The 23,716-nt window shown below is 39.6% G+C and overlaps 2 long non-coding RNA genes across 2 annotated transcripts; both read left to right on the plus strand.

Moving 5' to 3' along the window:
* Nucleotides 1–351: 351 nt before the first annotated feature.
* Nucleotides 352–1,999, plus strand: LOC119238313 (uncharacterized). The gene is made up of 4 exons (XR_005123536.2): nucleotides 352–579; nucleotides 800–928; nucleotides 1,172–1,290; nucleotides 1,878–1,999. It is a non-coding gene; the product is annotated as an uncharacterized LOC119238313 (long non-coding RNA).
* A 16,620-nt stretch (nucleotides 2,000–18,619) lies between these two features.
* On the plus strand, nucleotides 18,620–20,510 carry LOC129145424 (uncharacterized). The gene is made up of 3 exons (XR_008550960.1): nucleotides 18,620–18,665; nucleotides 19,347–19,535; nucleotides 20,231–20,510. It is a non-coding gene; the product is annotated as an uncharacterized LOC129145424 (long non-coding RNA).
* The last annotated feature ends 3,206 nt before the right edge of the window (nucleotides 20,511–23,716 follow it).

Genomic DNA, 23,716 nt, shown 5'->3' on the forward strand with positions numbered 1-23,716 from the left:
GTGTGGTCTAGAGTCAGCATGGAAGCTTATAAATATGCAAATTATTGGGCCTATTTATCAGATAGTCTGATTTAGTAGGAGTTACTTCAGGAATCTGACATTTCATTTTTTAAAAAGATTTAATTATTTATGCATACAAGAGCTCGGGTGTAGGCCAGAGGTATGGGGGTGAGAATATTCACCAGAGACAGAGAGGGGAGCAAAACAGGCAGATAGGCTGATAAACACTGCTGAGGGGAGTAGTAGAGGAGTCAGGAGAGGTCTACCGAGCCATGTGGGTCAGCTCCTTGGCCTGGGATCCAACCCGTGCTGCAGTGGCTGCAGATGACTTCATAATGCTGCGACTTATCCCCTTGCACCACAAGGGAGGCCCAGAATTTGCCTTTTCTACAGGCATTTGAGCTGATTCTGACATGTGGGAGAGACTAGCAATGCTGTCTGGACAGGCAATTACATGAGGCAATAATTTTTAAAAAGGAGAAGAATGCCGTGCATTCTACCAACGTAGTGGACAATTGGCAGAGTAGTGAAGATAGGGAGGTGGCCTTATCTAAATCCTTCACATCACATGGAGTTACTGTGAGTGATACAAAAACATTTGTCTTCATGAAGATTTTCATCAGATTAAAAATTAGCAAATTAAAAATTAGCCATTCAATCTGAATTTCTAGTCCCTTTTATTTTATATTTTCAATTGGTGTTAACCCCTTGTATGAACTTTTCTTTTTAGACATGGAGGGTGAGGGTGACATACTCCCCACAAACTGATTAAATTCACCTTGTCAACCTCCAATTTCAGAATTTTCTCTCCAAGATTGACTTCAGATATCCTGCTCTTCCGTGTGACATCTGCTGCAGGATCCCCTGCTCAGGCTTCCCTGCGACATCTGCTGCAGGATTCCCTGCACAGGATTCCCTGCAGGCTCAGGTATTTGTAAGGATCGATTGGCTACTGCCCTTAATATACATGGCCCTCTGCTCTTTTTGGTGAACAAACTATCATAATCCCAAAATAAACTCTACCTCCATTTACCATAATCTACTCTAGACTTCACTATTCCTGGAATCTTCTCATATGAAGAGGAGTTTCTTAATTGCAATTATTCCCTAATTGGTAACCAGTTCAGTAGAACTTTCTTTGAGTAACCTTCACCTGCTTTCACTTCCCCAGGCAGGTGAGAAGAAAAAAGACCATGAATTGAAGACACAGTGAATCCAGAACTATATACTGAACTCCAACATGCTAGAAATAAAGGACTACTCTTAATCCTCAGAAGTGATACATACAGAGTAAGAGGGAACTAAAATTTATGTGGAATATACAGTTAGAAAAAAAAATCATGTTTGAATTATAGTGTAAAACCTACCAGTTTTGTGTTGATAAACTCACTCCTGAACTCACAGCCTTTCAGTTTCCAAATAAGAAAAAACAGAGATACTTGAAGTAGTATTGCTGGCATATAAAATATATTCAGGAAATGTGTACTTTTCTCGCCATTTCTTCCTACTTTATTTAAAAGGTAGTCGTTTATGTAACTTAACATATCAAAAATTGCAATGGTTAAAATTAGGAATAAATTTGCACAAAGACAGCTTTCAATACATAGTCAATCTTTATTTTTACTTATGTTTTCTAATTTTAAAAATATTCTATATGAGCAGGGAGTCAAATTCAATTTATTTTCCCTCCATTTCTCTAAGTCTTTCCGGCCATCTAATCTTCACATCAAGTTTGCCTTTCTCTCTAGACAGGCTAACAATGCCACTGTCTCATGCCTCCCCAGTGCTCTCTCCTAATCCTTACAAGGGCATGCAGGGATCAATAGGTGACAGCCCCCTATTAAAGCCCAGGTGAGTAATGAGGTTCACTGTTACAGATCAGAAGCTGTGCTGTCAGGAGGAACAGACTGGTGCTGGCACCACAGAAGTGCTCTCAATCAGCCGTAGAAATGATTTGCGCCATTTTCTCATGTTAAGGACTACTAACTTTTATTTCAAATTCTAGCAGTAATAAAATGAATTTTAAAGTTAAAAGTAACCCTGAAAGGAGTGTACTTTATTTTAAATTTTTCTTACATTTGTACCTTAAATCAAATGTAAATCATTTGATTAATCGCCTCTTAGACTTAGAAGCCTGCAAAACCCCATGGAATTAAAACAGTGCTAAAATCAGTTCCAAAGACCATGCCAAAGGTGGGGGACAGGTCACCATCTGTGGGTTCTCACACATGTGCTGACAGTTGCAAGAACACTCAGTCTCAGGGCGAAGCTACAATGGGGTTTATTTGATAAACAGGAGATTAGGGGAGCAAAAAAAGTTCCAGGATCACAAGTGGCCACTGGCTCACCCCAGATAGTGTCTGCAGTGTCCAGTAGTCCCATGTAAACACCACTCAGGCAAGAAGGTGCTGTCCTGTCAATGAGGGCCTGGAGCTGGTCACTCACTAGCAAGGAGTAGGCCAGATCCAACTCATGGCTAGAAGATAGGTGGGGCCTCTGAGGTGACACTGCAGCAGCCCACATGGATGCAGGACCAGACAACAACAAGGCAACAGCAGTAGGAGGCAGTGTTGGACAATCAGGAGTGGTGGACAGCTCTCAACATGGCTGGACACAGAGTGCTAGTCACCTGTTGGCAGTGCTGGTCTACACTGGTCAATAATGCTATTCAGCACCAGTCGCCAGGAAGCAGTGTCAGACACCAGTACTACAGCTCTTTGTGAGCTATTGGTATGAGCCAGTAGCCACAGCTCTTTGAAAACCAGGTCAAGGCCAACAGTGCTTTTTGTGTGCAATGTCAGAGGCAAGGCTGGAAACAAGTGAAGAAGCCAGGTCTTTTGCGGTCTATGGAGGCCTCAGAGTCCCTTGGAGGTCTTCTACTGGATGCTTCTTCTTTGGAGTGTCTTCTGAGACCTTTCTTTGGAGGCTGGCTGCTCAGGGAATCAAGCTGGCTCCTGCTCTCTTCATATCAGCATCTCCCGCCCCCCATCCCACAAGGCTGATTGGACAATACAATTTTTCCACCCTAAGTGTTTGATTGGTGCCACTAAATGCCAATCAGTTTGCTTGACTTTTGATCCACATAACAATGTCAAGCCTTTGACTGACTGTTTAAGAGCTTGAACATGATTTGTCCATTTATAATATTGGCACTAGATACAAAAGGGGAAACCCTACTGCCTGCATGGACCTGACCTGCATGGATGTTGGAGCAGACTCTGGGCCAGTGGGCTCCAGGGAGTCACAGCTGGAGGCACCCTGCACCTGGTGCCCTGAGGTGGGGCTGTGTGTAAGAATGGAAGGTGGGGGTACCCTGCAGCAGCCTTAGGATATGGGTCCCAGCTGCTGCAGATTGGGCTCTACTGGAAGCCCACCATGTTGGCCGTGCACTCAGAAGGCCTCCAATGCCTATGGCTCCAGGGGGAAACCATCACTCCTCCCCAGGGTCCCAAGCCAGAAGCCACAGTACTTAGAGTCCCCTTTGCTGCCAGAACCCCAGGGATGCATGCCCTGGGGCAGCAAGGCAGGGGGACAAGACACCCCTGTCCTTTGCTGCTGCCAACTGCCGCTGACCTGAGCAGGTCTGCAGGAAGCATTTCCGGCGGCTGCTCTGGGGGCAGCAGGCAGGGAAATGCCTGCCAGTGCTTTTGCTGCTGCCACAACTTTCAAAGCTGTGTGGGTGCTGCCCACAGGCGTGTGTTTGGGTGGCAGATGGGGAAACGTCCCACCACTGCTACTCCTGCTGCAGCTGCCTTTGGTGGCCTGGGTGCTGCTGGAATACATGGGTTCCCTCACATTGGGGAAGTGGGTGGTAAAATGCTGCTGCTGCCTCTGCTGCTTTCACCCGGACCCTGGCTGCACATGCTTGATTCTGGGGAGGGGACCACCCCAGAGGCAACAGGTTAAGGCAGCCAGTGTCAGCCCCAACAAAGCAAGCATGACCATAGACTTGAGCTGCAGGGATCCAGTTTCAGAAAGACTTCACTGCTCAAGTCATTCTCCTACTGTTAGAAATACTCAAGGTGGGTGCCAGCGAGGAAACAAGGGAATGCCTCTCCAATCCAGCAGTCTGCAGGGAGTTGCCTGAGAAAGGAGGGAGATGGAGTATAATCAAATTACATAGCAATGGGTTTGTTGTTAGTTTAGAGGTGGGTGTCAGAAAAGGATTCACTCAGTACAACATTGGAGAAAAACTCTTACAGAGTGATTGGGGGGGGTTCCATCTTCAGAGGGGGTATGTAGCCAAAGAAGCAGTATATGGAGGGAGGAAGCAGAACTAAATAGAAGACTTGGACAAGTGGAATAAGTCAGCTCTCTATCACTAGAGCAGAGAATGAAACTATGGGGAAAGGTATAGGGAGGTGAGAGGAGATGATGATGTCAAGGATCCTTAGTGAAGAACAGTTTATAGTCCACTATGGATTTTTTGCATTTCCAGTTAAAAAAAAAATAAAATGAAGTGTGGGAGTAATTGCCACGTGCTTGGTAACATAAAGGATCATGTTAACAATGTCGGGGCACAAAGCAAATTACCCTTTATCCCTCTGGATTTTTCCAAGCTGGAAAATAATCAAATAAGCATTAGGCAAACTCATAAGAGCAAAGAGCCCATCAGAAGGTTGAATAGTAACACATTTACCTCCTACATACATGCGAGAGACTTAACATGGCTGTGTAAATCAGCACATGCTTCAGCTGCCATCTTAAATAGCTTAGTGAAGACAGGGGACTTAAGGAAAGGGAAGGAAAGGTCAGTTAGGAGGTCACTGGGAAAGATAAGGGAGACAAAATCATGCAGGTCAAGTCTTGCTCTCTCCATGGAAAAGTGATAAGGAGATTGGGCCTTCCAGGTCCGCACCCTTACAGAAGCTTATGTGTGAGTATCTTTTTCAAAAGTGACCCTCCCTGGGCCGTCGTGGCTCTTCTGATAAAATGAATCTCTTGTTAAAAAGACATATTTGGGGGTAGCACAGTTTTGATCACTTGCAACAGCAGTGTGGAGGCATGATGATATTAGAAGTAGGGAGACCAAGCAGGGGGACTTGTAGGAGCCTAAGAACTGTATGATGAAGGTTTAGACGAGGGTTTCTCCATTGGGAGATTTGCCGGTCCCCTATCCTGATTACGTGATCACACACACACAAACACACACACACACACACACAGAGAAACAGAATCTGGCAATGTGGGGAGACATTTTTGCTTTTACAAGCAGGGACTAGAAGCCAGTGTGTAGTGGGCAAGGTGAGGCATGCAACTGAAGCTCTTGCATGAGAATGTCCCTCCTCACATCTCATCTAGTCCCAGAAGCCAAGAGTAATGAGGTGGAGAAGACTGGTCCAAACAACGGCTGTGGCAGCAGCCATGGAAGGAAGACAGATTCTAAGGTACAATTTTGAAAAACTTTAAGGACTGAGAATGCAAGGAAAAGGAAACAATTAAGATCATCTAGGAATTTGATGATATAGGTAGCTAAATGCCCTTAACAAATAAGATTGCTTTGAATAGAATAAAATTGAACGACATATTATGTAAACATCATGTAAAATTTTCTGAGAACCCCATGTCTGGAACAATGAATTGTTCAACAAAGAAACTATGTGTGCATAATGCATCCAGGTGTTTACATATGTAAATGGACACACATACACATTGGTAATTCTGGTGTCTTTATTTTATTTTCTTTTGCTGTTTTTATTTGATTTTTTTATGATTTACATATCTTCCAACAACTTTGATATATATTTACTTTTTAAATTCTTTCCTATCTCAGGATACGGTGCAGTGTGTGGAAGTCTCCAGCACTACATACCTAAATTTCTGCTCAAAAGAAATTTGGTGCACTCAGTTAAATTGGATTATGTTGGAAATTAATAAGGACACAATGAAAAGAAGGATCTGGGACTATAGGAAAATTGGAAAGATGCCTCTGGAGTCCAGAAACTTTTAGAAGGTTGCAGAGACATGACCCAAATTTTAATCATCCACTTTCCATGATGCTATTAAAGGTCCCCAAAAGCATTTCATACAAGCTAAGTATTGTGGAACGTTATCATGAAGGGTGTCCTCAGTGAGAAGGAATTTATGACAAACAAGCTGCCAGACACATGTGGAAGGGGAGGTGGGGGTGGACTTTGCCGTTAGGTTTGAAGTTCTCGAGGCACTTATGTAGCCTTGTCAGCACTCAGGACCAACTAAGTATGCTCCTTGTTTGCAGTCCCCCAAACTCACCACATCTCACTCCTAGTCATGATATACTTGATGACTCTTCATTATTAAAAGTCAAAATTCATCACAAGACCTACCACAGCCCTGTTCACTAGAAATATTTTCCATATCATAGGTGTGGTTCTTTTTTGATGCTGTTTTTGCTTTTTTCTGATTTGATATGATCACACTGATGATGACGTTGGGGGAGTTGCTGTGGTGTATGTGCTCATTTAGACAACAGTCTTTGACTAAGATTATGTCTGGATACTTAAATGGCCACTTTATGACAAGATCCTTTCCTGAAGGATCCTTGAATTGCTGTCCTTAGTCTCACCTGTTTCTAAGGACAGTATGCAGATCAAACTCAGGTGAAAGTGCAGAAGCATCGTGGTGATTTGTGACCTGGTGAGAGAACTATTCCCCCACCAATTCGCTTACTTTTTGAAAAATCTCTAGGGTGTTAATTTAGGGTTAATTCTAATAGAGGGTCAATTTAGGGTTAATTCTGCAGCACATCCTTTTTGTGTCTGAATCTCAGTTTCCAAACTGGTCAAATACATATATAATTGCTGATCAACCCATGTAACCATGAGACATTTTTAGCAACTACACAACGAACATAGGAGACCAGTTACCTGAAAACAAACACGTGAATGTTAATGCAGCCTATTGATTCTGCTTACCTATTTTTCAGTTCCTTAGTAAAGCCCTCTCTGAACCCTGTTGTATAATAAATATTTATGGCATCTGGCTCATTGTGCACGTTATCTTTTATGCATGCCCCCAGTTGGACAATTCTGCGTCAGGAAGCAAGCCTTCCTCCCTCCAAAACAGATGACAACCTGTACATCTCCTAAGTTTATGCTTTTCAGGACCCAAGAGTCTATTAAAACACACACTGAATACTGGATGCCTCAATAGAGCTGTCTTGAATTACATTGAAATAATTGAGCCATTCAGAGAAGTCTAGATTGTTCCACATGGCATTGAAGCCTATGGTCTTATGTGATGGGGACATTATGTGACCTAGGACAAATGGTTTATAAAGTCCAAAAAGGTTAAGAGTTGTCAGAGCTTGAATGTGCCTATTGTAGTTCAGTAATTGCCACTTAGTATTTGATTTAATGAAAGCTTAGAAGTAAAGAATGTTTCTATAGACATGGCTGTTATGCTAATTTTTACTATACCCTTCTCTGTCTTCCAAAACTACATTTACAAACCTCTGTTTTCTATTATAGAACCACTTTCACTCTCTCTGCTTTCTACTCACATTCCCAAATCTCTCAGTGGCCTCATTAAAGACAACTACTGTAAATTATAGGGTCTCTGGTTAACTAGCTTGGCCTGCCCAATCTGAAGATACAAATTCCATTGTATATACTTTACAAAATTTATGCCTGTCTTCCATACACGTTAAGCTATCCAATCTTCTTTACAGAATACTAGTTCTTGGTGAAATTTGTTAACTATTTCCAATGTCCTGGAGGGAGTAGCTGTAGGCCCATTGGAAATACCTTGTTATAGCCTCTCAGGCTTGAGCTAGGAAAAGGTACTTCGTTGCTTTTATAAAATATCCACTGATAATAATAAAATCTGAGTGTCTGGAAGGAGCCAGTTTCATCACATTCAGCCCTTCACGTTATACAAGCCTCTGCAGGTACTCGTAGTGGAAAATAATCATTAGAGATATCCTATGGGAACTGAAATTCCAAAGCAGTGGCTAATTAACCATCATTAGAGTATTACCTATTGTTCTAGTGCTAACTCTATCATGGACAGATTCCAAATCTTGATGATCCAAGATCCAAACTTATTAATATTTACAGTGATTTTTAGTCTATGCAATAGTTACAACTACTTTCTTCCCTGGTTATAAAACTACATTGCTTTCTCTGTGTGTATGTGTAATTAAATGAAGATAACGAAGAAAATAAAATAAAAACTTGATTATTTCTGTAATCCCATAGCAAGCACCTCCTGAGCTTCTTAACACCAAATTAAATCTTCTATTTTCTGTTTTCTTGTTCTAACTGGAACCAGCAGCCAAAGGCGATGAAAATCTACAAGATAAATTATTCTGGATTCCAATGAGATTGTGGGTACTATAAAAATTGCAAGAGAGATAGGCTAGGCAGACAACAAGTTCTGAAGAATATCAAAGTAGTAGAACTTCCTCAGAATATTCTCCAACCTCTAGGTCATCATCTGAACTGCTAGTAAATAATTTCAAATCCTTGGGAAGGCAATATTAAAGGAATTGGTCAGGGCCTTCCTGGTGGCGCAGGTGGTTGAGCGCTGCACTGTGAAGGGGTCTGCAGCCTCTGCAGCGTGGGTTTGATCCCAGCCAGCAAGGCAAGAATACCACATGGCGAAACAGACCTCTCCTGTCTTGCCTGCTGTTCCCCTCAGTAGTGTATTTCATCAGTCTGCCTGTTCTGTTCCCCACACTGTCTCTGGTGAATCCTCTCACCCTCCTGAGCATCTGGCCTGTATCCTGGTTCTTGTATAAAAATAAAATCTTAAAAAAAAAAAAGGAGTTGTTCAATAGCTTAAGAATGTAGCTGATTGTTTTGATGGGAGCAAGTTAAACATTTAATAAACCAAGGAAAAAACTGAAAAAATATTGAAAATGGCTCTTCATTTTTCTATGCTGTATCCATCATGAAGTGATTTCATGAATAAGGTAAGATAGAAAAGTTGTCTTCAAGTAATATTTGAAGAGAACTTGGAAATCAAAGGGTCTCAAAACAATTATCCTATGTACTTGCCACTTGTCAGTAAATCTTGGAATGGAAGAAAGAATATAACGTATAGTAAATACCCCTGTGTAGGGTAAGTGAAAAAAGTGTCAGGGTTTTCTGCCCTCCCATCATTAGGATTGATGATGGATCCCTGTGGTCCCGAATGCATGCCTTATGGCGGGCACCTGGAGTAGGGTGTGGGCCTATGTAGATGGGATTCACCTGAGCTAAGATTGCACTTATAAAGGCAGCGTCACGGGGACGCCAGCAGAACCAGCAGGAGAGCAGAGAAGCAAAGAACAGAACTACCAGAAGAAGCAGAACCATGAGAAGAACCATTAGAGGAAAGAGAAGCAGAGAGAACGCGAGAGAAGCCCGGAGAGCCCAGACAGAGTGAAGACTTGCTGGGGGCTGGGAGGCTGTCAGGGCTGGGAGGCCTCCCAGCCCCCCAGCACCCCCGCCTGCCATGTACCTGGTAAATCCCAAAAAAAGCCTGAAAAGCCACTGAGGGCTCCAGGACTTCTCCTTTACCCCATTTGCTCAGGTCATAGAGAACCTGCTCCATGTCCTCCTGCACGTACACCCTGCAAGAAGAAGTTTGACTAGTGCAGGTCAATTAGGTTGCTAAATCCTCCTTAAGGCAAATTTAATCACAGAATGAGGGAAAATATTTTGAACACATACACAGTAATTGAAAAAAGAGATAAAGATGAAGAAGATGTGGTGATTGGCATCTAGCATAAAATAAATAGTAGACTTGTTAGGATACTTTGAAAACATACGAAATGAAAAGATTATTGACACTCTGTTACATATAACTTGGCATAAAAATAATGTAATGATTAAAGAGATTTGGTAGATTCAAAAGACCAATAATTTCTATGTCTTATTTTGAGTTATACTGACCTGGCTAGTATATCCCTTTCACTTGATTTGCCTGCCTGTTGGAAAATTGCAGAACAGGTTGAAGAGGGTTTTGATAGATGAACTGTACTGAGAAAGGTCGTGTATGAGTCCTCCCTAGTCCCTACTTTATAATTTCACCAACTGACTGATTTCAGAAAAAAACAAAGGATACCTTCCAAGAACCTCTGATTCCTCATTGAACAGAGAGGCAAGGCTACTGTGGAAAGACACTGTACACAAAAACAAGTTTTTTAGGGCCTCCCTGGTGGTGCAAGAGGTTAAGTCTCAGCATTATGAAGCTGTTTGCATGAGTTGGATCCCCGATCAGGGAGCTACCCACATGGCACAGCAGACCTCTCCTGTCTGGCCCACTGCTCCCATCAGCAGTGTATTTCAGTCAATCTACCTGTTCTGTTCCCCACTCTGTCTCTGGTGAATCCTCTTACCCCACCACCTCTGGCCTGTACCCCAGCTCTTGTATGCATAAATAAATAAAAATAAACAGGTTTTTTAACCTCTGTTCTTGAAGTAAGAGGAATCAAACTAAATTGCCAGCCTCAGTTTCCCCACATTTTTTTATTATGTATGTGACATTCCTTGGGCCTTGGTGGATGGGAATTATAGGCAATCGGATCTGTTGATTCAGAATCCCTTGACAGAAACTCTGCTCTTGCTATTTTTTAATAAATTCCTCAGAGGATTCTTTAACATTTAGCCTGGCACTTTGCTGTGGCCTGACAGTTGGGAACCACATTCTTTATTCTGTTGTTTGTTACAGGCCTTTTATGTTTCATGCCATAAATCATATTCCCAAGAGCACTTTCAGCAACTTTTGGACTCTATTCTTTCATTTTGTTTAAATTCCCATTTCCTCAATGATTTTGCCTGTCAGAGGAATCTAATTCCCAAACGACATACTTTTTCAATGCTTTCAAGTATATTTTACAACAGATACTCACTATGTGTTAGTTGACAGAAGGAGCGGAATCCCCCTTCCTCCATATCCCCAGGAATGCCTCCCAGCTAAGCAACTCAGGCCACAGGGTTACTGGTACCAAGTTTTAAACAGAAGGTCAAATATCATGTCAGAAAATCATAAACTAGTCATACCTATTTGTGAGATTCATGGCAGAACCATAAAAATAAAGAACTGCGTAAGATCTAGATTCCAGTTCAGGCTTTTCTATTGATTTGTTGAAAAACACAAACAAGTCATCAAATCTCTGTGTACCAAAATTTCTTCATCCACCAATGGAGAATTTTATTATCTGCGTTATCTACATCTAAGGTTTCCTTGAGGATCAAATTATCAGGAAATACTATGCAATTGTCAGGCATTATTATTAATCCAAGAAACAACTTTTGTGCTCCTCTCTCTTAACATCAAGGTCAAAGATATTTTCAAGGTCTGCCACCTTCTAATTTTTCGTGATCCTTTTCAAGTGTGGAGATTGAGAAGGACTAGCATGCCTGAAAATTGTTTCTATCTTGAAATCTAGGTAAGAGAAAGGAAATAAAGCACAATCCCTACAGTATCCCCCTTGTATTAGTTCCTTAAAGCTGTTACAAAAAATTACCACAAATTGGTGGCTGAAAAACAAAAGAAACTCATTTTCTTGAATTTTCAGGTGTTCGCTGGCCTAGATGCGACTCCTGCTGAAGCCCTCAAAGGAGCCTCTTTCCTTTCCTCTTAGGTTATGAAGGTCACTGACAATCCTTGGTATTCCTGGCTTATGGGAGACTCACTCTAATCTCATTTCATCTACTTGCGGTCATCATTCCTCTGTTTGTATCTGTGCCCAAATTTCCTTTCAGTGTGACCTCATCTTTGCTTGATTATATCAGAAAATACCTCAAAAAGGCAAATTCACAGATATTTTAAATGGCCATAATTTTGGAAGGAGACACTTCACTCAATTCTTTAGATTTTTTTTCCTCCTTTTTCTTGAGCCTCTTTGGTGTCCAATTTTTCCAAGGAAAATGTCAATTTATTATTTGAAAATATAAAATATCAAAGTATCCTGCCTCTTGTAACATCTTATTGTAGGAAACAAATTAAATCTTAGGACAAGATTGTGAGCAAAGGATTTTAATCATCTTCAAAGGAATGAATCAGTGTAACGATTAGTGAGAAGGTAAAAAAGAGATTACTGAGAGAAGAAAGTAGAAATGTAAATTATGGTCTTTATGTTCATGAAGACTAAATGACACTTCCTAACTACATTAAAGTATTTGACTACAGATCTTGAACTAAAACTAAGATAGCTGATGGATGTCATACATGTATATTGTGAATTTAAATCAACTCATCTGGAAAAGAATCTATTTTTCAATGTAAGAGTTTTTATAGTAATAATGGATCATGACAATTACCTCAAGTTCAATGTTATGCTTATAAATGGAACCAAAGTCTTCTTTTCTGGGAGAAAATCCAAAGGGAAGGGAAAGGTTACAGATGTAGAACTTAGTATTTAGCCATCACAATGTTTTATAAAGAGTTACTAATTTAGTGGAATATGAGCATTTATACTAGATCACTAAAATGAGTCTGTATTTACCATGCTTTTCTTGACTTATCACAAAGTTCTGAGATAAATTTAATTTTACTAAAATCATATCTCTTTTAATTACAATATAATGGTACACTGGAATCCGACTCATCCATAGTTGTTCACTTTCTAATACTAGATTTGTAACAAAAGCTTGGCTTATGATTCTCTGTTTTATTTGCAAATATGCTATAACAGGTACATTATGATGGTAGTACAAAACATTAGGGTGAACTATGGAAATGGATCATTTTCAATAATCTATTAATTGGATTTTTTATTGAGTCATTTTTCTGTATATTTTTTACAGTAATCATGTTTTTAAGGAAACATTGTTCTCAACACTGTATGTTGTTTAGCAGAATAGGTTCACACCCTCCTCAGAATTGCATCACTACACTCCATTAGACCCCTCCCCACTTAGTCTCAACCCCTCTCTCCCTTCCCCAGCAGACTTTATTGTACAGTCATATTTCTAGACTTTGTTTGGTTTAGTTTTTCAGTTCCTGTTTTTTGTTTATTTTGTTTCCCTATATTCCACATATGATTGAATCATCTGATATTTGTCTTTCTTCCTCTGGCTTATTTCACTTAACATAATCCCCTCCAATTCCATCTAAGCTGTCAAAAAAAGAGATGTTCATCTTTTTTTTTTTTTTTTTAATGGCTTAATAGTGTTTCCATTGTGTATATGTGCCACATCTTCTCAATCCAGTCATCTGTCATTGGGCACTTAGGGTGTCTCCATAACTTCACTTTTATAAGCAGTGCTGCAATGAACATAAGGATGTATATATTTGATTATGCATATGCTATTGAATAAAGGTGATGGCAGTGGGAAGGAAGGTGTTTGGTGATATAACAAGGATCCACATAGATCATTGCTGAACCACAGAGCTTGGGCATATCACCCCTAGTCAATACCTTTGGAGTTTATTTGAAGGGTAATATCCAGGAAAGCAGGAGAAAAGTGAGATTTTCTTTGCATCTGCAAGTTTCTGTGCCTTTCATGTTGTATCATCAAAGAGGATTTGAAGGAAAGTAGAGACTAAACAAGAATCCAGAGTATTTCAGCTATGGGTAGTCATTAGTTGTCTTATTCTGAGCCTCAGTTTCCTCATTTAAAATAAGGGAACATAATACATTTTCTACTCCCGAGAGTGTTTTGATCCTACCACAAATTGTGAAATAAATTTGACAAAGGAAAGAGCCAGAAAAATGTAAGTTATTATTAACTTTTTGCATAAATTTTGACAGCCCATCTTCCCAAAATATGGGAGAAAATAGGACTGAATATTATTTCTATGTTCAGAAAAAAAAAGATATTATTGTTTCCCTTTCCATTATGTAACTTTAAAGGTTTTAGTTCTGAGCATTTCATATAGAGCTTTGCACCCTGTGGGTGCTAAATAATTACTTGTCAACTGACCTGTTATTAAATGTTACTTTTAATCACCTTGCAGAGAGAATTTAAAGTAGGCTACAGAAGGACAGACTTGATAACCTAATGGATCTTAAAATGTCTGAGAATCTGCTGTATTGCATTTGAATTTGTAAGGTATAGGAGCTTAATTTCTTTAGAGAGGAACTAGTATTCAATGAGCTTTTTCTGCAATAAAGAATTTTGAAAAAAAATATCTTTTTCAAGGGAATAATTATTTCTTTCAAAGGATGACCTTTCCTTCAAACACCTCTGGTTGGTAAGACTTCATAAGTTTTAGGAGGAATATGAATTCTGTAGAACAGTATCTGTATTACCTTTTCAAACCAAAGAAAGGAAAGAGAGAATTTTGAGAAAGCCTAGGTAATAAAAATTGAAAGCCAGGGGGATGAGTTGCCCCAACCCTTTTTGAACAGGTGGACTCAATCATGGAGTGGAAAGTCCTATCCAAACAATTTGGCCACCACTCTGACCAAGAGGTGCCATGATTTGAAGAACAACTTTAGATCCTGGAGGGAGGAGGCTGAGAGCTCCATGCACAGTGGAATGTAAGTCACATGAGCATGCTCATTATAGCCCAAGCCAGAACAAGCTATGATGCTGTTCCTGACTTTGTCCTTCTTTGGGGCAAGTATTAGGTTTTCTACTCAAATCCCTGTCCAAGTCACAAATATTTGATCCCAAATAAATGGTTTGCCTTTTGAAGTGCATGCTGAATATTTAAGTTGTCGTAAGAGACATATAGAGTGATAAATGAAATCTCCAATTGCAAGGGTGTATTCATCTCTGTAAAGGAAGTGGAGGATAACCAAATCACTTGAAACGCTTATCAGTGGCAAAGAAGCAACTTGTATCCATGTAACAACCATGCCTACATTATTCTACTTTGCCAGATGCCCTTCCATAACTGACTCCCTTCTCTCACTCTCCTCTCATGCATCCTATTTTGTCTTTAGCCAAAGATAGTATTTCACATTTGACTATGCTAATTCACTGAGTTACTTGGTTTTGATGAGACTCTCTGAAGGGTACAGGAGGCAGGTGTATTATAGAACTTCTATTTGAGTTTCTTTTATGAATTTGCCTTTTATGAATGGGGTTGTCTTAACCAAGGACCTAGAAGTGAGAAGAAATTTCTTTTCCCTTCCCCACAATACAATAGCCTTTGACTACTGGTGTCTTTGAGCTTGGCTTTCAAAAGGTCAATGATCAAGCAAAATTTAGAGCAACTTGTCAATTTTAGATGCTTTTTTTCTTGTTACTGGACTCTGGATGACTTGTGAACATCTGGCCAACTGTATTTTCAAGATTCTGAAAATATGCAGGTGTCACAGATACCTGTGGTTTTCAAATAGCTTATCATTAAGGTCATGACCTTTCAAATTAGATAGTGAAAGATTCAATACAAGAATAGCCACCTACCAACAATGAAATTACATATTTATCTAAGACTCATTTTCCTCATCTGGAAAGTAAGAGATAGTAATGATACTACATCCATATATTCATCGTAAGGATTGAAAAGTTGAAACTCAGTACATTTCTTGGCTCACTGAAGTACCCAATATATATTGTTTTTTAAAGATTTATTTACCTATGCGTACAAGATTTGGGGTGCAAGCCAGATGTGTGGAAGGGTGAGAGGATTCAGCAGAGACAGAGTGGGAAACAGAACAGGCAGACTGACTGAAATACACTGCTGAGGGGAATAGCAAGTGAGACAGGAGAGGTCTGCTGTGCCATGTGGGTCAGCTTCCTGGCCAGAGATTGATCTTGTGCTGCAGTGGCTGTGGATAGCTTCATAGGTTGTGTCTTAACTCCTTGCTCCACCAGGGAGGCTCCCCTATATATAGTAAATATTGTTCTCAATTACCTCCGAGGGTTCTTGTCCAAATGAGCATATGCATAGAGAGTGGCTTGCACGGAGATGGTGTGGCCTTCTAAAAGATGCTAATTCTCTCTCCTTAAGGTTTTTTTTTTTTTAAAGTAAATAATAACTATAGAACAGGTATGTTACTTAGTTGTTACAATATTGTGCATTCTAGTTTAAGTTATCCCATATATTTAAACAAACATTATCCATCACCATTTGTATGTACAAGCTATACTGAATATCATATTTATGTTTTCATGATAATTCAAAAAAGTGCAATAACTTACAATGACTCAGAGTAAACATAATGAATATTTTATATATACCCCCATTATTTTATTCCTACTATTATCCTGAATGATGGTTAAGAGTTTAACAGAATGCCGCCCCACTAAAAAAAAAAAAAAATATGACAAAACAGCAAAGGTAGAGTTTTAGAGCTGAAACAGACTTCTAAAGTCTAATATTACAAATGGAGAAATTATTATGTATCTATCCATTGTGTGTCTGTTGTAGACATATTGGCCTATAGATATACATACCTATATATACCTATATAGCAATTTAACCTCTTTATTCTCTTACACAGTTATACATAAGGAGAGAGAGAGAAGGAGGGGTAGGAGGAGAGACTATAATTAGAATAAGGTCCAAATTTCAATTCTACCTTATTACATGTGTCAGCCAAATTTCATCTGCTCATCTGTGTCCTGGGGGTTAACATTAATAATTGTCTATTTACTTACTATGCTCTACTAAACTGTAAGCCCCAAGAGGGCATGGTTGTACTTAAAGGTTATATTCATTTTCTAATGCTGCACAATACTTTATCATCAACTAAGTGGCTTCAAACAACACTTTTTAATGATTTCATAATGCCTGTAGGTTAAAAGTCTGGGAAGATCTCACCTGGGTTCTCTCTTTGCTGTTAAAACAAAAAAATCATGGACTAGGAGTGTTAAAACAAAGAAATGCATGTGTTTACAGTTCTGTAAGGAGAAGGGCATGATTGAGATGTTGAAAGCTTTGGTTCTTCTGTGGCCTCTCTCCTTGTCTTACAGATGGCCACCTTTTCAGTGTCCAGGCATCGTTTTTTCTCTGGGAATATCCCTCCCCCTCAGTCCAAAGTCCATTTTTTTTTAGGACACCAGTTATATTGATTATGACCCACCCTTGCAGCCTCCTCCTAACTTATGTCTTTAAAGGCCTATCTCCCAATAAACATGGTCACACTGAAATATTGGAGGTGAGTCCTTTAACATCTAAAAGAGGTTGATATTAAATTTTCATACGACTGCAATCAAGGTGCTAGCTCAAGCCATGCTCTCATCTGAGACTTGGGGATCTTTTCCAAGTTCGTGGATTGTTGACAGGGTTTAGCAAATTTGTTAAGATGGAAAAACATTGAAAAATAAAATGTACCCACCCTCAAATATCTTACTTTAAAATAATTTTTCTTATCAGGAAGGTACTAGGATGGTTTATTAAAAAAGACAAGTCAATTTTGGAATGAGAGTTTTGAATATGTATGTATGTATATCTCCATACATATATATGCGGATGTGCACATGTGCGCACACACACACACATAAACATAAAACTGAATTCTAATTAATGGGAAACAGGCAAAGGACAGACTAATTTAAAAGTAATTACAATTTCTGGGGCCTTTTTGGTGGCGTAGGAGTTAAGTGTCAGCGCCATTACTGTCACTGCCTGAGTTCAATCTCGGCCAAGGAGGAGACCCACATGGCGCAGCAGACCTCTCCTGGCTCACCCACTGCTCCCCTCAGCAGTGTATTTCAGTAGATCTGCCTGTTCTGCTACCCACTCTATCTCTGGTGAATCCTCTCACCCCCCACACCTCTGGCCTATACCCTAGTTTGTTTACAAAATAAATAAATATTTAAAAATATACAATTTCTGAGGTGACAAGTGATATTGGATAAATATACATCAGCAGAGAGTGGGGTTTACAGACTCCTACTAGGTGGAGGGGAAGTTAGAGATTTAAATTTTAAATAAAATAATAAAGGAATATATCATAGAAACAAAGATAGGAAGGAGAAGGACTAAAAAACCAAATATGTAAAGGCAAGGACTTACCAGCAGATGGAACTGGAAATTAGATGGGAGCTGTCTCAATAACAGCAGCAAATAGCTGGAGTTGGAAGCTGCTGAGGACAACATTATTAGGTCCATGAGAGAAAGGTTTCTCAGGATGCACTGCCTGGGCTTGTGTCAACCACTCACTTACTATATGACCTTGGACAAGTTCCTTAATATTCTGTGCCTCAGTTTCTTCATCAATAGAATGGGAATAATGTTATAACCACCTGCTTAAGTTGTTACGAAAGATACTGAGTTAATACTACTAACTGGCACTCAGTCAGAGTGCTCCAGAGAAAGACAAACAATAAGATATGCAGACAGTTCTGACAGTGATGGTTTGACTTACAATTTTAAGATCGTATGAAAGCTGTAGACACCATACTTCAAATATTCAATTTTGATCTTTTCCTGGGTCAGCAATTTGTGACACAATACTCTGTTACATTGGGTAGTAGTGGCAGCAAGGCTAAACAACCAATACATGGTTTAAAACACTTATATTTAGAATTAGCCATCTGGGCTCAGTTTAGACAATCGCAATTTTATTGGCAACACCCAAAGCCTCATGGTCAGGAGCTAGTCGAACATATGCCTTCTTCTCCTCATCAGGTCTGATAAGGGTGTTGACCTTGGTTACTTCAATGTCACAGAGTTTTTGATCTGGTGCTTGTGGGCTTTGACATCCACCATGAATACAAGAATGTGTTGTCTTCTATCTTTCTCATCACTGTCTCCATGGGAACTTGATGATGGCATAATGGTCAAGCTTGTTTCCCAAGGGGTGTTCTTCTGGGGACATTTGGAGTCTCAGTGCCTAAGACCTTCAAAGCTGGGTGGAGTGTGGATCTCTTTTTGCTTGTGGCTGTGGACATATTTTAGTATTGTTTTCTTGGCCTTCAAAACTTTGACGGCTTTGGGAGGGGCTGTGGACTTAGAGAAAGAAAATGAGGATGCAAGATACAGAAATCCATCATTTCTGGACTTGAGACCAGAAGTGGGAGCCCTGTGTCACCTGTGCATCAGTGGTTATTATGCTACTCTTGACTTTATGATGAAATTATCAGGAAATCACCCCATTGTAAATTGGAGATTACACACACACAGACACACACATGTGTGTGTATACATGTGTATAATTATACACATAATATACACATGTGTATATTATACACACTATAAATATAATGTAGAGATTGGGAAGACTCATTTACAATTATTAAATGATCAGTATCATTATTAGAATTATTAGAGAGTCTATATTCTGGAATATTAAGGAGTCATACTGGTCTAATTATAAGGGGGTAAGAAATGCCTGTTATGCTTCATCTTGTCAACATTTCCCACCTCTATCAAGCTGTTCCTCCAGAGCTAAAATTTGCAAAAAAATCAATTTCTATTCTTCTGCCTTTCATTCCTTTATCCTTTAAGAGGAATACAAGAACAGTTTTCTATTTGTTCATTTATGAATTCATCTTTTCTCTACACTCACTTTTGGGGTTCTCATTTTGTGTCAGGTATTGTGTCAAGTTCTATTTTTCTTTCCTTCACTTCTGGTGTTACTGGTCACCACTTCAGTGAAGATGTTCCTGAATGTGGTTAGCATGTGATTCAGAAGACTAAGCAAATATGCCCTCCCTATGTGGGCATTTTAGACCTTGAGTATTTAAACCAGCACCTTGAATGTGGAGTAACCAAGTATCCAGGTAATTGAAATATTGAAATTAATCTAAAATAACAGCAAACATAGCATCAGGGAATTCAAAGTTGCTGATTGTCCCAAATAAAACCCTTTGGCCAAAACTGATTCTCAGTGGCACAAGTTCATTTATGTATTTGGAATGAGGATGGGGTTAAATCCAGAAAAAAAAAATGTTTGGTAATGTTTAGATAATAGAATAGCAGGCTAGAGCCTTATAATCTTGGGACTAAGAAAGAGGAATAGGAATAAAATCATATTCATGTGCAGAACAGAAGAATAAAAACACAATTATGTATCTTTAACCAAATACTCTGAGAGCTTTTTACCTTGACCACTTATTAAGAACTACGCTGTAGTCTCTTGTTTTTCAGTTACTGATTTCCCACATGCCATTCCTTTTTTCTTTTTGTCTCTCATCAAAGAGCAATACAAGTTTGGTTATAAACAGTGAGTGCTAGAAATTACCAGCTGGATTCTCTACTTCTAGGCAATGACAATAAGAAGAGGCTGATGAACAGGAGCTCATTTTGCTGATGAGATGCGATTAAGGGGCAAATAAGGACAGAAAATTCCACTTTAGAGGCTCACACACACACACACACACACACACACACACATACACACGCATACAGAAAGAGAAGTGAAAGATCACCAGGATAGTCAGATTTCACAAAACTGCTCTAATTTCTTTCTTTCAAGTGCACACAGATGCCAGCATTCCTAACTTGCCTGAATGAATTTCCTCAGATTATCCCCAACATCATGAAGACACCCACGCCTGTAATAATGAAATCACACATAAACGTGGCTCTCAGCCTCTGGAAGAACAAGGACCCACAGTTCCCTGGAGTTGCATGGTGGCCTTTGGAAGTACAGGGCCTGGAGTAGTGTCTTTGGGGATTTCAGCAGCAACTTCAACTCTTGCACCACGTGGTATTTCCACAAGAATCCATGAAATGACAGAAAATACAGCAGAACTCATAATCTCTCCATTGTTGCAACAGCTATTTATTTATTTATTTATTTATTTTATGATAAATTTTATTTTTATATTCCCCATACAATTGCAACCCCCTTATTTTGACCCCAATCCCTCCCCTCCCGCCCCCTACCCCCCAACAGCTATTTAAATTGTACTTTCATCATTGACTATCTCTGGTCATAATATCCACTCACTGACTTAGGATCCTCATTAGAATCACCGATGACCAACTTTTCCCAAGCAATCAGTGACCCTTTTTTAAAACTAAACTGAGGTAGAAAATAATAATGTTCTCATTTACTGACTGAACCTGGATAAGTTGGGTATTTTTCAGAATCAGCACCAAGAAGAAGAAGGCAAAAGAATATTAGATTTAGGGCAGCACATTGTGAGGTTCAGTGAAGCCCTGGTTCAAGCCTCAATTCTACCTTTAACTGACAGAATTTATCCATGTTACTTGCTCTTAATATGCTTCTGTTTCCCCAATTATAAGAAAAGACAAATATAATTTCTAAGCAAGAGGGTTCTTATTAGGAATTAATGAGAAGGAAAAAAAGCACATAAAGCAATCGGCGCATAGTAACTGCTCAGAAAAGTTATGTGGTATTACAAATGCTTAAGCTAAAGCCTTCTTAAGCTGAACAATTAAATGCTGTGTGGATTTGAATGAGGTTTTTATTTAATTCATTATTCACAAATTAAAAACATAAGAAAGTAAAAAGTAGCCTAAGCTTTTCATTCTCTTGTTGGATGTCATATTTTACTTTATAATTAAAGCATTACTCAAGACTAATTATACCCTTGATTTTAACTCCAGTTTTGTTGATGATGAAAGTTAGAGAATTTCAGTCCCTGGGGTGGAGAGGGGAAAATGGCTTATTACTTGGTAGGAAGAGGAAATAATCATAAAGTTATTCATAGTCATCAACCAATAATTGCACAATTTTGAGTTAGAAATGATAGAGGGGGGAACAATTTTTGAGATCTAATAGAATAGAAAAATCTGAAGTGTTATACATAAGCCCGTGTTTGCCCTGGCAGCTCTCAGCAACTCATTTTGTCAAGTGTCTGTTTGAGCCTCAGCCGTCTGGTTTATAAAATGATTCCACCTCCCATTGTTTACAAAGCATCATTAATAGCTGAAACATTCTTTAAAAGTATTGTCACTCTCAGGGTTTTACAGAGTGAGGTAGTTTGCAATGGTAGGAAGCTAAGTATTTTCAAAGCCAGTTTCCACAACGGTGAAGTTGTCAACCCATTAACTGAAAACCCTGCTTTTAAATCAGTCTGTTCATGCTGGTGGTTATGTGAACAGGCTGATTATATGAATGCATTTGTGTTCACTGCCAAGATCAGCTTTGAGTTGGTGAACACAGATGCCGTAATGTAGCCTGGAAATACTATGTTTAAAATAAAAGTTACATCCTGAATTTCTGCATGTACCCCCTGTGTGTTTTCTTCTCAATTGAAATGTTCATATAAAAGCAAAGATAATTATATGAGTCATTTACTGGCTGGAAGTAAAAACTGTGTGATTTCATAGAGCTGTTGTCCACCTTTGTTGGACATTGAATCCCTTGCAGGAACTACTAACAAGGCTCTTTGTTTCATTAAGTTCTGCCAAAAGAATATATAGGAAAACAAACTGCTCATCTCTGAATTTGCTTGTCTCAGTTATGCTATTGCAGGTGGAACCCAAGAGGACCATGGACAAGAGTAAGTTGCCCATGCTCCCAACTGCCCCCCACTCACACCCTTTCCTCTAACACCAGTTCACAGGAGAAACAAAGACTGCCTTTTCAGAGAAGGAGCATATGAAAGCAAATACTCTTCATAACTCAAGAATTTCTTAGATCAGTAATGTTGATTTCTGACACTTGAAACATATAGGATCATCCCCTTCATGGCCATACAATAGGAGGAAACACAAACCTTAATCACTACCAACACTTAGACAAATGAGAACAAGCTACTGGCAACTGATTTCCCACCATTCTCAACAAAATGTTTTGAGTATTGCTTCCATTTTCTTTTGCTGTATGACAAACTGCTCCTAAATTTAGTGGAGAATTCAACTGGGCACATCATCTGTTTCACATGGTGTTAATTGGGTGCAAGGAATGCTGGGAGGATCCAAAAATGTCTGCCTTTGCTGCTTTAGCAGGTGTTGCTGGATATTAGTTGTGAATTCTGTATGATCCTCTGCTGTTCTTCATTTGCCCTTCCCTATGTGTCTACTTGGGCTTCTTTTTTTTTTTTTAATAGAGGCATGTTTTATTTTTATTTATTTATTTGTTTGTTTATAACATGCACTGGGTACAGTCAGAAGCACGGGAGGGTGAGAGAATTCACCAGAGCCAGAGCGGGGAGCAGAGCAGTCAGAAGGACCGAAGTACACTGCTGAGGGGAGCAGCGGGCGGCAGGAGAGGTCTGCGCGCCATGCGGGACCCTCCTCTGGTGGCTGGGGAGCAGCCGGGGATCGAACCCGCGCTGCAGAGGCCGCGGGCAGCTTCTCAACCCAGTGCTCAACCGCTGCGCCACCGGGGAGGCCCTACTTGGGCTTCTTTACAACATGGTGATGTGTTTTAAGAGGGAGTATCCAAGAAGGATTAGAGTAGGCATTTCTGATTATTTATGTCTTGACTGTGTGAGTTGCATGGCTTCACTTCTGTATACTCAAAGCCCATCCTACTAGTCACCCCTCATTCTGTTAGTCCAAACCATTCACTGAATAGTCCAAGTTGAAAGGTGGAGCAGAATATGCCTTACCTTTCAAAAGAAGGAAGAGCAAAGAGTTTGGGGCCATCCTGAATCCACTCCATCCTCATTAAATTAATATCAGATAAAAATCTACCTCTAGAAAGAAAATATTTGCTTTCTCAAGTTTGATTTTTGTCTTTCTTTCTTTCTTTCTTTCTTTCTTTCTTTCTTTCTTTCTTTCTTTCTTTCTTTCTTTCTTTCTTTCTTTCTTTCTTTCTTTCTTTCTTTCTTTCTTTCTTTCTTTCTTTCTTTCTTTCTTGATTTATTTATTTTTACACAAGAACTGGGGTACAGGTCAGATGCTCAGGAGGGTGAGAGGATTCACCAGAGACAGAGCAGGGAATAGAACAGGCAGATTGATGAAATACACTGCTGAGGGGAGCAGCAGGCAAGACAGGAGAGGTCTGCTTCACCATGTGGGATTCTTGCCGGCCGGCCAGGAT

The sequence above is a fragment of the Talpa occidentalis genome, unplaced genomic scaffold (genome assembly GCF_014898055.3).
Source record: "Talpa occidentalis isolate TD23 unplaced genomic scaffold, MPIMG_talOcc4v2.1 talOcc4.11, whole genome shotgun sequence".
Taxonomy (NCBI): Eukaryota; Metazoa; Chordata; class Mammalia; order Eulipotyphla; family Talpidae; genus Talpa; species Talpa occidentalis.